Source organism: Gobio gobio (genome assembly GCF_949357685.1).
Source record: "Gobio gobio genome assembly, chromosome: 20".
Lineage (NCBI taxonomy): Eukaryota > Metazoa > Chordata > Actinopteri > Cypriniformes > Gobionidae > Gobio > Gobio gobio.
In genome coordinates this window covers 20592251-20607112 of record NC_137113.1, presented here as the reverse complement: position 1 = coordinate 20607112, position 14862 = coordinate 20592251, and the positions used below count along the sequence as shown (strand labels likewise).

Below are 14862 nucleotides of genomic sequence, written 5' to 3'. Positions count from 1 at the left end.
CGAAATCAGCACAAAAAAAATGTGACTGGTCATTTTCTTGGATGGTAATAAATCGCTATGCTTTTAAATTGAGAAACCATTAACTAGTTTAGTGTCCTGTACGATGTGGAAAATGAAATGGTCACAGTGGAGTCTTTTGCCTCAGCCTGTTTCCATGTTTTTCATAAAATCAGCATTTATTCTTTCCCGGCTTCTGCCTGTACCTATGCTGACAGATCTCCAACTCTGCATTAGTGTGGAAATAAGTCAAATCTTTAATGCCTTGTTTTTCTTGCATTTTTTCCCCTTCTCTCTCACCCTCTTAAGACAGGAAAGGGTTACTTTCCATGTTTCCTGTCCAATTCCCCCAGCTCCAGCTCCTTTCGGATCACTTTCTTCATACTAAACATTCCCAGGCTCCCATAACCTCCTGGCTTCCTTACACTGGCCAAGAGAGATCCCAGGTGAGAGTGTGGGCGAACCTCCTGTTTTTAAGGATAAAAATCTCTCGCGTTTTGCCTCCTGACAACAGTGGTGGTGAAACGTGGTTTCTTTTTTAGCCTTCCTTGATCGCAGGCATGGGAAAACGGTTATTTGAGAAATCTATACCAGTCATTTGGCACAGAGTAAGGCCAAGCTGATTGGTGAAACTCAAGTTTAGTGCTCAAGTGAGCAATGATAAGTCTTCACAAATACCTTGCGCAATAATTCAGAGCCAGGCTATCATTAGGCAATTCTGGTGAATTTCGTCCAGCGCTTCACCCCCTAAATGTTCCAGAATTTGAAGGCCTGTCATTGGATTTTGGAGCTGTCTCTCCAGTGCCATGACAATAGATGAAAGGCTCTGATACAGTAGAGGTGGCTTGTGATCAGTCTTAGCAATAAAGATGGTTTAGCTGAACATGACGCTCAAAACATCCTGTTGAGGGTTCACTTTAATGTTCACATAAGTTTAGGGGAAACCTCTTAAAGAAATAAAATGATCTGCTTGTTAGTTCATATTGCCCCGCTCCTTCCCAACAGTAAAATCCTTGTTGGATCAGAAAATAGTCTTATCAGCAGGTTTTAACTGCACACTTCCAATAAAAGACACTTAGTATGGCCAGGCAACTGGTTTGTGTTTTATAATCCTGTTGTTCATCTCTCCTCTTTGTCCTGTTCGCTATCTTTTCCCACAGATTCTCTTCCAACTCTCTCTCTCAGAGCACCTGACAGATGGATTGAGAGAGAGAGGTTTGGGTGTGCGATCACCCCCGCTTTGACCAACAAAAAAAACCCCGCTAGTCTTTGTAAATAGGAACCCAGGACCGAACAGAACAAACAGAGCAATGTTATTTGGTCCTGACCCAGTGATGGACCTGCTGAGATGGTCTAAATATAGTCCCGTGGTGTACTGACTAATTGCCCCATGAGCAGTAATTATTCCCAGCCTCTGAAACCTCTTAAACAGCAAAGAGAGTCAAGTCACTGCTGCCCCCCTGCTATGCTGGAGCCAAATACCAGAACGAGCACAACTTACTGAGCAAATCCATACAGAGATGAACCCAGAGCTTCTCTGTTTTCAGGTGCCTGCACAGGTGGAGTTAATTTGAACAAGATATGAAAGATTGTGTATTTTTGTAATGATTCATTGCAGTTGAACTAATAGAGCTAATAGAGTGGTGAAGGGATGACGTCAAAACCTGGAAGACTAATTCGCCAGTGGCTCCTTCAAGATTTTCCTATGGGGTTTTATATTGGGGTTTTCAATTTATGAGTAAAATAAAGTCTGTGGTAAACATAACTTGACGATACTTGAAGCTGTTATGTTTATATATTTAGCTGCAATAGTTTTTGGACCCAGTCTCTCCCTTGGATTGTTAGGGATGGGAATCTTAAAGGGATAGTTCACCCAGAAATTAAAATTCTGTCATTTATTACTCACCCTTACATCGTTCCAAATCCGTGAAGCTTTCGTTCATCTTCGGAACACAAATGAAGATCTTTTTGATTTCTGTCCCTCCATTGGCAGTATAAAGAGATTGTAAAACTAATCCATATGAATTGAGCAGTTTAGTCCAAATTTTCTGAAGAGACACACGATCGCTTTAAATGATAAACAGATTGAATATAGGCTTTTATTAACATATACATTTTCATCAACTCACACATCAGTTGTGATAAGCGGAAGCTCAAGCATGTTCGCTTGATGTGAAAGAAATTTGCGTCTATCGCGTCTAGTTCGACGCTTGAACATTTTGAATCCACCGCAAATTGGACGCGCGTATAAATCGAGCACTTGAAGCAAAATAGACACGGAGCTGCGCTTGGATGACAGCTCGCTCTCACTCCTGTATGTATATTTTGGGCTACAATAAAACTGTCATAAAACACCACTCTGCCTCATTTCATTTTCCGCTGATCGACTGGATCTCACAACTCCGAAAACGGCAGATAAAATTTTACAATAGGCGTTCTCTTTATAAATAAACCACAGATTTGAGCTTTAAACAAGTACATTCTCTCCTGAAAAAGTCTTCAAACTACATTTTGTTACACAATAACATTAGTATTTTTAAATTATGCGGGGTTTCTCATCCGCTATTGACTTGCCATTAGTTTATCACCACGTGACAGCAGCAAGCAGGCTCCTGATTGGTTAAAGCGGCGCGAATTGCCGCCAAAGTTCAGATTTTTCAACTCGGGCATCAGATGCGGATTCACTTCAAGCGCGTGAATGCACAAAAAGCACCACTCACGCAAGACGCTCAATTCGCATCATTCGCGTGAACTGGACGCACGGATGAGGCAAAATCGCGTCCACCGGCTAAACGTGTATCACGCCACAGGACCTCCAGACGTGCGTCAACGCGCCTTTACATTGACTTAACATAGAAATCACTCGCTCCAGACGCTCTATCCGTGTTCGGTGTGAACGCAGCATTACAGGTTAGGAATGACATGAGGGTGAGTAATTAATAACAGAATTACATTTTTGGAACCTTTAAGGAATTTAACTGGTTCCAGATCCTTAAAGACTCTTTTAGTCACCATGAAATCAAAAATCACATTTCTTCTTTCTTTTAACGGACTGTTGCAGTGTTTATTATAAATGATTTACCCATGCACATTGAATTCATGTGCACTTGTAATCTTTAATCAAAAACGTTAACCTCCCCTCCCTCTCAAAACGACATTTGCTCTCTTCATGACGTATGTCTCTCTGGTGGGTGGGACTAAATATCCTCCACAACTGACTGCAAACTGGCATTCAGATCTGCCACTATTAAGATCCAATCAATTCATAAGTACAAAATCTTCAGGTTTCCAACCCTATATATTGCAAATCAGCAATGCATTGTAAAAAGATTTCTTAAACTGCCAACATTAAAACGCTGTGGCTGTCTTGCTCTTTTTGCAATCAGTAAAGCACTCTGCCTGCCACGTAACATGAGATACTGTGTATGCTACCTGCTTCCGATCAGAGCTACACAAACCTGTGACCAAAGCTTAACCTGCGGTCAGACATAGGAAGTGGCCGCCACCCACCGGATATCCTCCTAACTCCCGCGGCTAAATAAAGCTGTAGAGCAGAGCAGCTGATAGAGAGTGAGATGTTCGCCCTCTGCTGCTTCAGCGTGTGTGATTATGACACTGCAGCTTGATCTGAGAGAGTCTCTTCCTTTCTCATTCAGACTTACGTTCTACGTTGCATTTAGGAACTTCCTGTCCTTTTACATACTATTATTGTGAAGGAGAGCGTATGTCGTCTGTGGAGCCAATGTTTTTATGTTGAACAAAGAGAGAAAGGCAGCCACAGAAGAGGACTAAGTCATGAGACAAGGTCTTCCTTCCTAATGCTCATTTATATTTAGACATAACATTCTTAAAAGGACAAGATTGAGTACTATCTTGATGACATAAGTGAATTTTACTCCTCCAGACAGCAATCTGAGCTGCTTAATTCACCTGCCAAAGCTTGACTAAATTGCTCGAGGCTTAAAAAAAGAGCCTAAATTATGATACATAATATGCCTCAATTGAAGCATAGACTTCTACCACAAATAATACGTTAATTGGGTTAAATTGGTTCTAATTTGCCCATGAAATGGTTCACACTCACTGAATCTTTCATACCCACTCTGGCTGCTTAAACACATTCAGGAAGTTGCTGTTAAACACCATGACAAAACAAGGAAGCATGTATGAAAGCGGAAGTCATGAGTCAGCATTAGTCCTTAGACTGCTGTATCCCACCAGCTTTTTTACAGAGGAAGTGATTATCATTACATGGAGCTTTCGGTTTCTCATTAACATGGGGTGAATGCTATTTTTTTTAAGCTACTTGCTGGTCAATTAGCAGAGAGCTAGCTAATGTCAATATAAAGAGCAAGAGGTGTCCAAGACATCAGGATGAGGATTACTGTTCCAGAGCAACTTGTTGCATTAATATACTGTATACATAATAGACATGAGATAAAATTATTCATAATGTATATTAAAAAAATCAGCTTTGCCTGTATTGTGATTTTTAATTTTTTACCGCTTCACTGAGAAGTTGCTATAATGATGTTGCTGCTCTGGGACAATCAATTTACTACGCTTAGTATGTGACATCTCTCGGCTTCACAGTGAGCTTTTACTAATGGCGAATGCCCTTTACATTGTTTCCATGCATTTGATTCTAGTATGAGGAATCCTATTCCTGTAGCCAATATTAAATGCTCAGAATACTAAAGCACAAGACAGACATCAGCAGAAAAGCTCGGGCAGCCGGATAAGTGGGTGTGTTGTTGGCAGAGTGTGGGGGTAATGATATTAGTAGTGATTGGCTAATTTATGAGGCTGTTTAGTTATTCATGTTGAGTGTCGGCCATCTATCATAGCAGTGCTGAAGGAAGTCAAACTGCACCGTTTTTTTTCTGCCAGACTAGAGGGGCACTGGGAACCATGTCATGCTGTGGAAACTACCGCTGCTCAATAACTAGACAAGCAGAACATGACGTAGTTTCATAGTTGCAGCCTTATAAGGGTTTTGCCCAGGAACTGTAGGTGGACAAACAAACAAATTTATACCAAAAATCCCCCAGTATCATGAGGATCTTGTGTTGCAGAGCTCCACCAACAGGAACTCCATCAGAGTGTTATGGCTCTCAAGGGACAGCAGCATTTATCCCCCTCCCGGCCCGCTCATGTTTTTCACACAGTCCGTCTCCATGTTCGTCATCCTTCAGGTGCTTGTGTTTTTACTAACATTTTGTGTTTCAAGCAGAGCATCTCATGCCCAACCTTCAGCCATTTGAATGCTCTGAAAACATCATATTGCGATCCGTATTTCAAACACAGTATGGTGAGATCTGGCTGAAATCTCGATAACCAATCTGATTGGCTGACTTCTACACTTTACTGGAGTGCCATCTGGAAACAAAGACGTGTTAATAAGGTCCCATGCTGCTTCATTGAGAAGTTTTGAGGAACCCTATTTTTTTTCCTCTGAGATATAGGCTATATATATTCCTCAGAGATCTATCTGGAACATCAAAATTCTCCTAAAACAATAATTGGATGGAGAAGATTATGAGTTACTCATAAATTTGTCTATATTACGCAATTCCTCCAGAAATGTAATACTCTGCTCTGGTCTGTGTATTGTCATGGAAGTGGCTTCTGGTTCATGTGCATAATGGCACTTGTTTTAATCAAATGCATTTGGAAAAAGAGAGTCTTTTAAATATTAATTTTCTGGACCTTGCCGAAGAGTTTCTGCATAATGCTTTAAGCCATTATATTATCCTGAAAACTTTTCAAAGCGTTGGATTATTTTCAACATTGATGAAGTTGTAACCTAGTTTCTATCACTGGGATGGTGTTCCATCAGCAGTGGGGTTTTCCATGTGAGCCAGAGGATATATTATCTCTCATTCACATCCCCCATTTTCCCTCTCTCTCTCTCTTACCTCACATCCTGTGATTTGTTGGAGGGCTTAATCCAGGTTCTTAAATGAAACCTTGAGGGTCTCTATGGGATCAATTTGCAGGGATTTCTCCTCCCTGTTCTCCTCTGTTATTTCATATTTCTCTTTCTTCCTTGATTTCTACTATCCTGTCTTCGTTTTCTCTGTTGGCTGAATGCACCGTGTTTGGAGCCAGATGCATTCAGGCGTCAGTTTTATTTGTTGGCGACCCGCTCTCTGGTGGTTAGCCGATCACTCGTGGCTTTAATCGGCCAATCAGTAGGGGGCCTCTGTTCATAGGTCCAGTCTCCAACTTCCTGGCACCAGTTAGAGTGTCTCTGTAGGTAAAAAAAATATGATCGAGATGGCTTCAAAAACTGGATTTGCATTGAAGTTTTTATATCAACTCCCTGAGGGATGTGAGGTTTGATTTTCAACTCTGTTAGACCTTGTCTTGCTTTAAAAAGGGAAATAATTTTTTTGCCTTTTAATGTGGTGCTTGAGAACAAGTGAGAGGGAGAGAGACAGACAGGAGGGTAATAGATGTCTCCGTAGGCTCCTCTCACTTAAACAGGCAGAGCTCGCTGAAGGGAACCCGCGGGCCTGAATCTATTATTCACATACAGCTCTGCAGATCTTCTCTTTCAAACACCTGCACACACTCACACAAAAGTGAGGAAATGAAAGCTGTCGGCTGTTAGCGCTCGCAGTGCAAATGGACAGAGCAAAGGCCTTTTTGTCAAGACATGAATCTCCAGTGACTCTACAAAGACCTACTAGTAGGCCCATTGTGTGAGGAACAAGGGTAGATACAGTATCTGTATTGAGGTGAATGAGCTCAATGGGTAGAGTTGGCTCTTGCTGTCTCCTGGGACTCATAACAGCTCAGGATGTTGGCATCAAGAATCTGTCTGTAAATCAGTATTCAATGGGATATTTTATCTACTTTTTATGCTCTAACCACTTGTGGTCCTTTTGGGCTTCTATTCTTATACTCAATTTTTATGTAATATAAGTTGTAATATATTGAAATCAGTTGAATATTATATTTCAATGTTATTTTTCCTAAAGAACTAATGGGGTGATTGGCATTTGACAGAAATTGCAACACTATAGTCAGTATTAATATGATCGGGTGATTCCGCTACAAATGATCTTCAGATTCATTTTCAGAAGTGACTCACTCTTGCGTGACTTAAGTGACTTAAACACAGGAGCAAATTTAGCTCAACAAGTTCAGGCAGAGTTCTAATGGAAATGCTAAAAATAAAATGGTTGGTTTGAAATAACATCAAAATGTAGCCTAGGGGCAGCCCTGACTGTCATTTTTTTAATTTAACTTTATTTGTGAAGTAAAAATACAATTAAAACATTCTTAATGCATTTTTTCTATTCATTGGTGAACATTATTTAATTAAATTGTCTTTATTTATTAAGAAACAAATATTTTTTATTATTATTTTTGAAAATCATGTTTCACTTTACGAGTGAACATTAGGAGAGTAAATTTGTGAACATGAATTCTTTAAATTCCTACTTTACCTACACATTTACCTTACCTTACTTTACTTTACCTTACCTTTTCCTACACCTACTTTAAAGGTGAAGTGTGTAATTTTGTTCACCACTGTCGACAAATCTGAATTGTTTCCAAACAGGTTTCCCAAGTGCTCCTGCAGCAGTTTGCTCCCATTTTTTGACAAACAGTATACACTCTTTGGGAAGTCAACCTATGCATATTTAAAAAATTTAATTAAAGTATTTTTTATATAATTTTTTTAGGCAAGTATTTTAAACATTAACAAAAATTACACACTTCACATTTGAAAATGGCCACAACCATAGAAGACTTCACTGAAGAAAAAAAGTAAAATGTACTTAATTTTTCTTCCGCAAGTTTTTGCATGCAGATTTTTTTAAGTAAATGTCACATATGGAATTAAGTAAACTCTACTTAACTTAGGTAGCTACAATTAACAAAGAAAATAAGTTACTTTAACTTGGCCAGTTAAAGTTTGTTGAGTAATTTCTACTTGGTTAAATTTACATTGCTATACTTTTTACTCAAACAATATAACACTGAATTAAAGCACACTTTTAAAGTATGTGCTTTAGTTAGAAACATCTAAGTAGAAATTGTGTAGACACATCTACATAATTGATCTAATGTGCTACCCACCCGAACACAGTGACCTTAATACTTTGTACACAATAACGGTAACATTTGGTGGACCGTTTTTGAGTGTAAATGTGTCATTTTAAGAAAAAATGAACTCCAGATGTCACAAAAATGGCAAGTTACTAAACCTGACAACAAAAGCAATGATTAAACAGTGTAAATACAGCTGGAAAACAGAGAAAAATCAACCTTATTAATTATTCATGCCCCACTGCATGATGGGAACACCAGTATCAGAAAAGTTGAGTAGGTTTTACTTACTTTTATAACGTTGATATTTACTTTTATGACTTTTATAATTCTTGCCTAAAATAACTTTTTCATATAGAAATTACATTAGTTTTTTCTGAAGTGTTTACGTCATCACAGGATAATTTTTATCAGGGCCAAATGATAAGTTCATTTAACCCTAAAAATATACCTTAATAGTACATTTGCTTTTTTAAAAAGACTTTTCATTAGACATCATTGGTGTAGGGCCTCTTCCTTTTGGTCACATGGCTGGTAATAATGACATCATTGAAGCTCTCCGATTGAAGTTTAATACTAGAGTCCAGGGTTTAAGGCTATAATTTTGCTTCTCTTTTTGACATGCAGTCAGTCCGGTCTAATTTAGGCCTGGGTACAGCTGTGTGCAATTCTAACCATACCCTGTTAAATCTGTTTGTGTCTGTTGCTAAACCAGTGTTTTTAAACGACAACAAAAACACCTGCTGCTGTTTTATTCAGTGATGTGCTGACAGCCTTTTGTCTCCATTACAGTCAGAGACTATGAAAAGACCGCAGCATTTTACTGTGATATCTGTTAAAAGGCTAAACATGTTTTTATATCATGTTAAATGTTGATTATACTATTTCACTGTATATTTTCAATATCAGAATGAATTTGATCTGCTGTTAAAACTTTACCATGATCAAGCTTTCAGTGTAACAAATGCCAGATTTACATGAAGGATTTAAAAAGACATTTTACTAAAGTCAAGCTCAGCAACCCTTTTGCCATTGAGTGCTGACATAATCAGAATCGGACAAGAGAGCGTTGTTAGTCACACCTAAGAAAAGCCTGTGTCTGTATCATGAATTGTCACACTGAGCAATGATGTAGTATGGAGTCAAACACAGCACACTGTTCAGCCTATTACAGACTGCAGGTCACAGCACAGGACTGCTTATAAAGTGTGTGTGTGTGTGCCTGAGATAATCATGTGTTCACTGAAAACCATTTCGGTGGACAAACACAAATACATGCACACACTTGGCTGTCTGATGGTATTTTATCAGCAGCTCTATTGGGGTAAACACTATGCAATGTTTGGAGAGGAAAGCTTTAATCAAAGAGTAATTGTTTACATTTGGAGGTGGCTTGGCCTTCTGCCATTGGGTACGTCACATGTGAATGATTGGTCATTTATGTGTGAGACAGTGAGAGTGCGTTGAAGCCATAGTAGACCCAAAAATGAAAATGTTTTTTTTACTGACCCTCATTTTATTGCATATGTGTGGAACAACATGAGGGTGTGTAAATGACCGCTAGGGTTTTTTTGTGAATTAAGTATTAGAGACCATTTGTGCCACAAACATGAATGGAGGATTCGGAACACAAATTATATTTTTGATGAAATCCGAGAGCTCTCTGACCCCTCCATAGACCGCTATTTAATTAACACTTTCAAGGCCTAGAAAGGTAGGAAAAATATCATTAAAATAGTCTGTGACTACAGTGGTTCAACCTTACTTTTATGAAGCAACGAGAATACTTTTTGTGAGCAAAAATAACGACTTTATTCAACAATTTAGTTTTAGCCTGTGCCAATCTCCTGCTCCGTTTGCGTTGTACACAGTGCAGCGCTTTCGAGTTCTACGGCAGCCGATGCTGTTTATGTGAACACCACGATACATGTGTGTGATGAGCTGCACTGTATTTACAATGTAAAGTGCGTATTCTCACAATATTATATCAAAATGCCCATCTTGGCGAGTTTTAGGGATGGCCGATATGGACTTAAAAATGTATCACAATATTTTCTGGTATTTATTTCGATAACGATATATATGACAATAAATGTAGTACCATTCCCCAAGTCTTTGGCTACAAGTGAGAGCTGCATGCATTCTTGAGAGCCTCAGAAAAACAAACAATGATCTAAAGTAATACGTACCCGTCATCAAATAGGCTCCAATAATATATAAAATATATATATATTTTAAAAACTTAAAAATCCACACCAGCCTTTTCAAAAATGGAAAAAGTTGCAGATATACTTTTCAGATATACTTTAAGTAGTGCAACTGTGCTGTAAAACATCACACAATACAAACAATAATAATTCAAATCAATGACAAGTTTGAAATGTAAACCTAAGATTCTGTATTTATTCATATTCTCATGGCACAAACAGTAATAAGTGAGCGCCAGCCAATGAGATTGTCGTTTGTGCATTAGTTTCTTCTTGTTCATAAAGGCTGAATAATTCCACATGGACGCTGTTATTTTACAGGAAAATACAACAAAGAATATTGTTTGCATGTAGCACGTCAGTTCTGCGTGGTATAAGACTCTCTCGCTCTCTCTTTGAGTGTGTGAGAAGCACTAAGCGTTCTTAGTCGCGCGCTTCACACTAGTGTTTACTGTGCGTCAAATACATTGTGCATTCATTGAGGTGAACTGAAATAGCGTGCTTTACCCATCGCTTGACAAAGAGCAAATCTCTCAAGCACTCAGTCCATGTGCTCAGCGAGTGAAAATACATCTGTGTGTACAGGTTCCAGATTGTAGAGGTAGCTCCTCGTTTAGCGATAAACTCCTCCGCAGCTTCCGCCATAGTTGTTTTCGCTCTGGACGTGAGATGCGAATGGGTCGTGTCATCAACTATGCTTTATCGTTATTATCGCGGGAAGGCAAATTCTTATCGTGGGGAGAATTTTGACCGGCATAACGCAAACGATAAGTTATCGCCCATCCCTAGCGAGTATCCTTGTAAGCTGTTGAGAAATTAAACGCAACTGTGTATCAATGTATTGGATCCATGCAGCTCTTAAAGTGACAGCAGCCTAAACCCCAAAGTATGCTTCAGTTTTTGCTCATACACAAGGGTCCGCGTGACAGATTAATTGCAAATTCATTTATTTTGGCCTGTTGAATGTTAATTGATCCAATCCATGTTCAGTGATGATTTGATGATGCAGCAATAAACTAGCTAGTATACCTTAATGCAGGGGTTTTCAAACTTCATGATGCCAAGGACCCCCAAATATGATGAACCTTTATGGGGGACCCCCTACCTAAAATCCATCTATATATTTTTATGTATGAAAAAACATTGTAAACTGTTAGGTAAATAGTAAGTATGACATTATAAATACACATTGCTTCCAAACTTAAATTGGACATACTTAATGTTGGATGTATAAACCGGAAGAAGAATATTTTCAAGAAAAAATTATTTTATAAGCAACTTTCATGTAAATGTATGTAAGCAGTTTACGTACTGCGTTAAAAATACTGCCCCAGTGAGCATGATAAAGGGGACTATAATAAGAAAAACTCACTAGAAAGATATAAAACAAACATATACAATTCTGGAAAGTATGTATACAGCAAGAAAGGAGAGAACATTTTAGAAATGAAACCGTTAGAATGTTCGGTAGACTTTATCCATTTTTGCTTTGTCTTTTTATTCTCATACATTTTTCTGGGGACCCCTTAAAACCTTCTGGAGGACCCCTTAATGCATCCAATTTAAAAATTATCAAAACCGTAATCTAATTTAATGTCAAAAGTTATATCGGTATCAGAATAGTTGTGTTAGGATTTATATATAAAATTATATCATGGCATCCCTAGTTTCCACAAAAATATTACGCGCTTTCAACTGTGATGATAATTGGATGATAAATGTTTTTAGAGCACCAAATAAGCATAATGATATCTGAAAGATCATGTGACACTGAATACTAATGGCTGCTGATAATATTAATTATATTGTAAAATACATATTAACATATAAAACATTATTATTAATAATATTTCACAATATTACAGTATTTCTGATCAAATAAATGCTGCCTTGGCGAGCATAAATAACTTCTTTCAAAATCATTAAAAAAATATTACCAACCACAAACTTTTGAACTGTAGCGTCTATGATGAGTTTATTTTCTTTGTATGGAAAGCAATCATAGACTTTGCTGAAGACAACCACACTTGCAAACGCAGCAGACTTCTGATGTTTTGGCAAGAATTGAGCGGACTTCACCTGGTGAAAATCCCATAGACTTACATTACACTATACATGACAAGCACTGCTGACATTTTCTTCAGAAAATAACAATCGATTATCTTTTCATTCTAAATTCTTGGTATAGAAGCACAGTTCATGCACTGTATGTGAACTCCATTTGCAGAGTTCTTGTTGTTTTGTTATTTATGGCAGCTGCCAGCACTGCGCGGTAGATATTTGGCCTCATCTCATTTGGCACATGAACTTCAGTTTAAGCTCTTTTTAAATGCTCTTATTATCACTTAGATGAACAATCAATGCAAGCCAATTTAATATGATTAATGAATTCGCACCAACATCATACTCTCACAATGCTCATTATACTACTCATTACAAAAACACAGGATGTCCCACTTTCTAAAACTTCCCAAATAAAAGCCCTAAAGTTGATTCGTTTTATTATAATACCATGTATTTGAGTCTCTTATACATTATTCAGAGACATAGAGAGCCACTTTGTGAAGCATTATGAATAATCAATAAGCAAACCTCAGTAATACATCGTATAAAGAGATCATTTCTCCCTTGACTGTACAGCAGATTATAGTCATACAGACGGTAAAGAGCGATTTCATACGGACCTCCCGGTGAGGTCAACGGTGTCTGGGGGCTAAACGTTATTGACTGAGTGCTTCAGCATCTGCTTGTGTCCTTGTGTGGTGCTGACTCCATTTGACCCCTACACACACACACATCCAAGGTGAGGGATGTAAGCTTTGTGTTTTACCCTGATGGGACTCCAGGGCTCTCGTCTATCACACTGTTACATCCATAATTTACAGCTGAAGATTTAAAGAGGAAGCGTGTTTACAGTCAAGGCTTGTTCCATGTGTTTGTCGACTTTTGAGCATCTGCATTGCATGTTTGTGTACTTGCGTGCATTAGTATGTTAGGTGTTGGTACTGATCATCTCTGCTGTCTTAGATGCGCACAGGGGCTGAAGATGTGAGTATGCGTACAGGTGAATGAACTTTTCTCTTCCCACATCCCATTTTCCCCCTGTTTTACGAGGGAGTGTCTAACAAGGGTAGTTAGTGTGGATCAAGAATGTCCAGTGAATAATTTACTTGGAAGTTCTTATTATTTATTTAGTCTCAAACAATCTTTTCTGTGTGCTGGACAGATTATGTGGTTAAAAGGTCCTTTGCGGGGGTATTTGCACTTGGTCATTTAATCCTTTCATAATTGGATAATTACAGTATCATGAAAAGACCAAATGTAAATGCCTCTGGTTGTTTAGGCTGCACATGTAAATTTGACTCCTAACAGGAACTGTGTCTGTAACAGCATACGGAAGTGCAGGAGTCACATAGACAGAGTGGCCGCAAATCACAAATACTTATTCCATATGATGTGGAAACTTTCGCTGGCTTTAGCATCATCACAGTAGTGAACTATGTTTGCATATAGCATGGGAGTAGTAGATGAGATTTATATCTGATTTGTGGAGACACGTTTATGTAGCCGAGTGTAAATGGATTGCGCATACCCAATTGGACAGCAATCCGATCGATCCGAAGTGTAAATGGGCTTTAACTGTGTTTGTTTTGTGGTTGTTTCAGGTGAGCAGAGGGCTGTGGAAGGAGAAGAGGAGGAAGAAGAGGATTGTGGTCCGTCTTGGGACAGAGACGCTGAAGATTCTTTGGGTATGTACTGAACATCCTACAGAAGACTATTGTGCTACTATGCTGATGGGCAAAATCCAAGTCTAACCCACATTTTAAAGGGGTCATATGATGGTTCTAAAAAGAACATTTATTATGTGTATTTGGTTTAATGCAATGTGTTTACACGGTTTTAGGTTAAAAAAAGTCATTATTTTACACGTACTGTACATCAGTGGTCGGCAATTGGCGGCCAAAATTGGCCCGCCAGCAATAATATCTGGCCCGCGCTCGCAGCCAGATTATTTTGATAGCGGCTGGTTCTGAAATAGATCTGTCATGATAGTGTAACGGATGCCAGCTAGTGAGAGCTGTGCAGGTAAATCTCACTCCTCTCATGTCATAATCGTGTAACGGAGGTCAGCTTTAGCCTCCTTGTTAGAGCGTCCGACTCCCATGCGGAAAGATCCGAGTTTGTGCACTGCTTAGAGCGGGCGGTGCGAACCGGAGATATTACAACAACAATAGTTCCTCATAATCATTTTGTCTTTAGTGATTTTGCCTTCAAAAAAAGTATGAGAATGTTTTTGCAGCAGTGTTTTATTTTGGGATGAATTGAGAGCTTTTAATTTGAAAAGTTCTGAAAGACATTCAAAAGAGTCTGTGGAATGGATCGCTAGACACGCCTCTAAAATAGCTGTCATGAAATGTGTGGGAAAATCTATGCCAGGGTACTGGAGAGGAGAATTCGGCCGATAGTGGAACCTCGGATTCAGGAGGAACAGTGTGGTTTTCATCCCGGTCGTGGAACACTGGACCAGCTCTATATCCTTTCCAGGGTGCTGGAGGGTTCATGGGAGTTTGCTCAACCAGTCCACATGTGTTTT

At 38.8% G+C, this 14862-nt stretch overlaps 1 protein-coding gene across 1 annotated transcript in view; it reads left to right on the top strand.

Moving 5' to 3' along the window:
* The window catches only part of znf438 (zinc finger protein 438), a 76464-nt gene that overhangs the window by 47195 nt on the left and 14407 nt on the right, over nt 1-14862 (top strand). The window contains exon 2 of the mRNA XM_079800993.1: nt 13934-14017. The gene's annotated coding sequence lies outside the window, so the exon portion shown is untranslated. The remainder of the gene's footprint in view (nt 1-13933; nt 14018-14862) is intronic.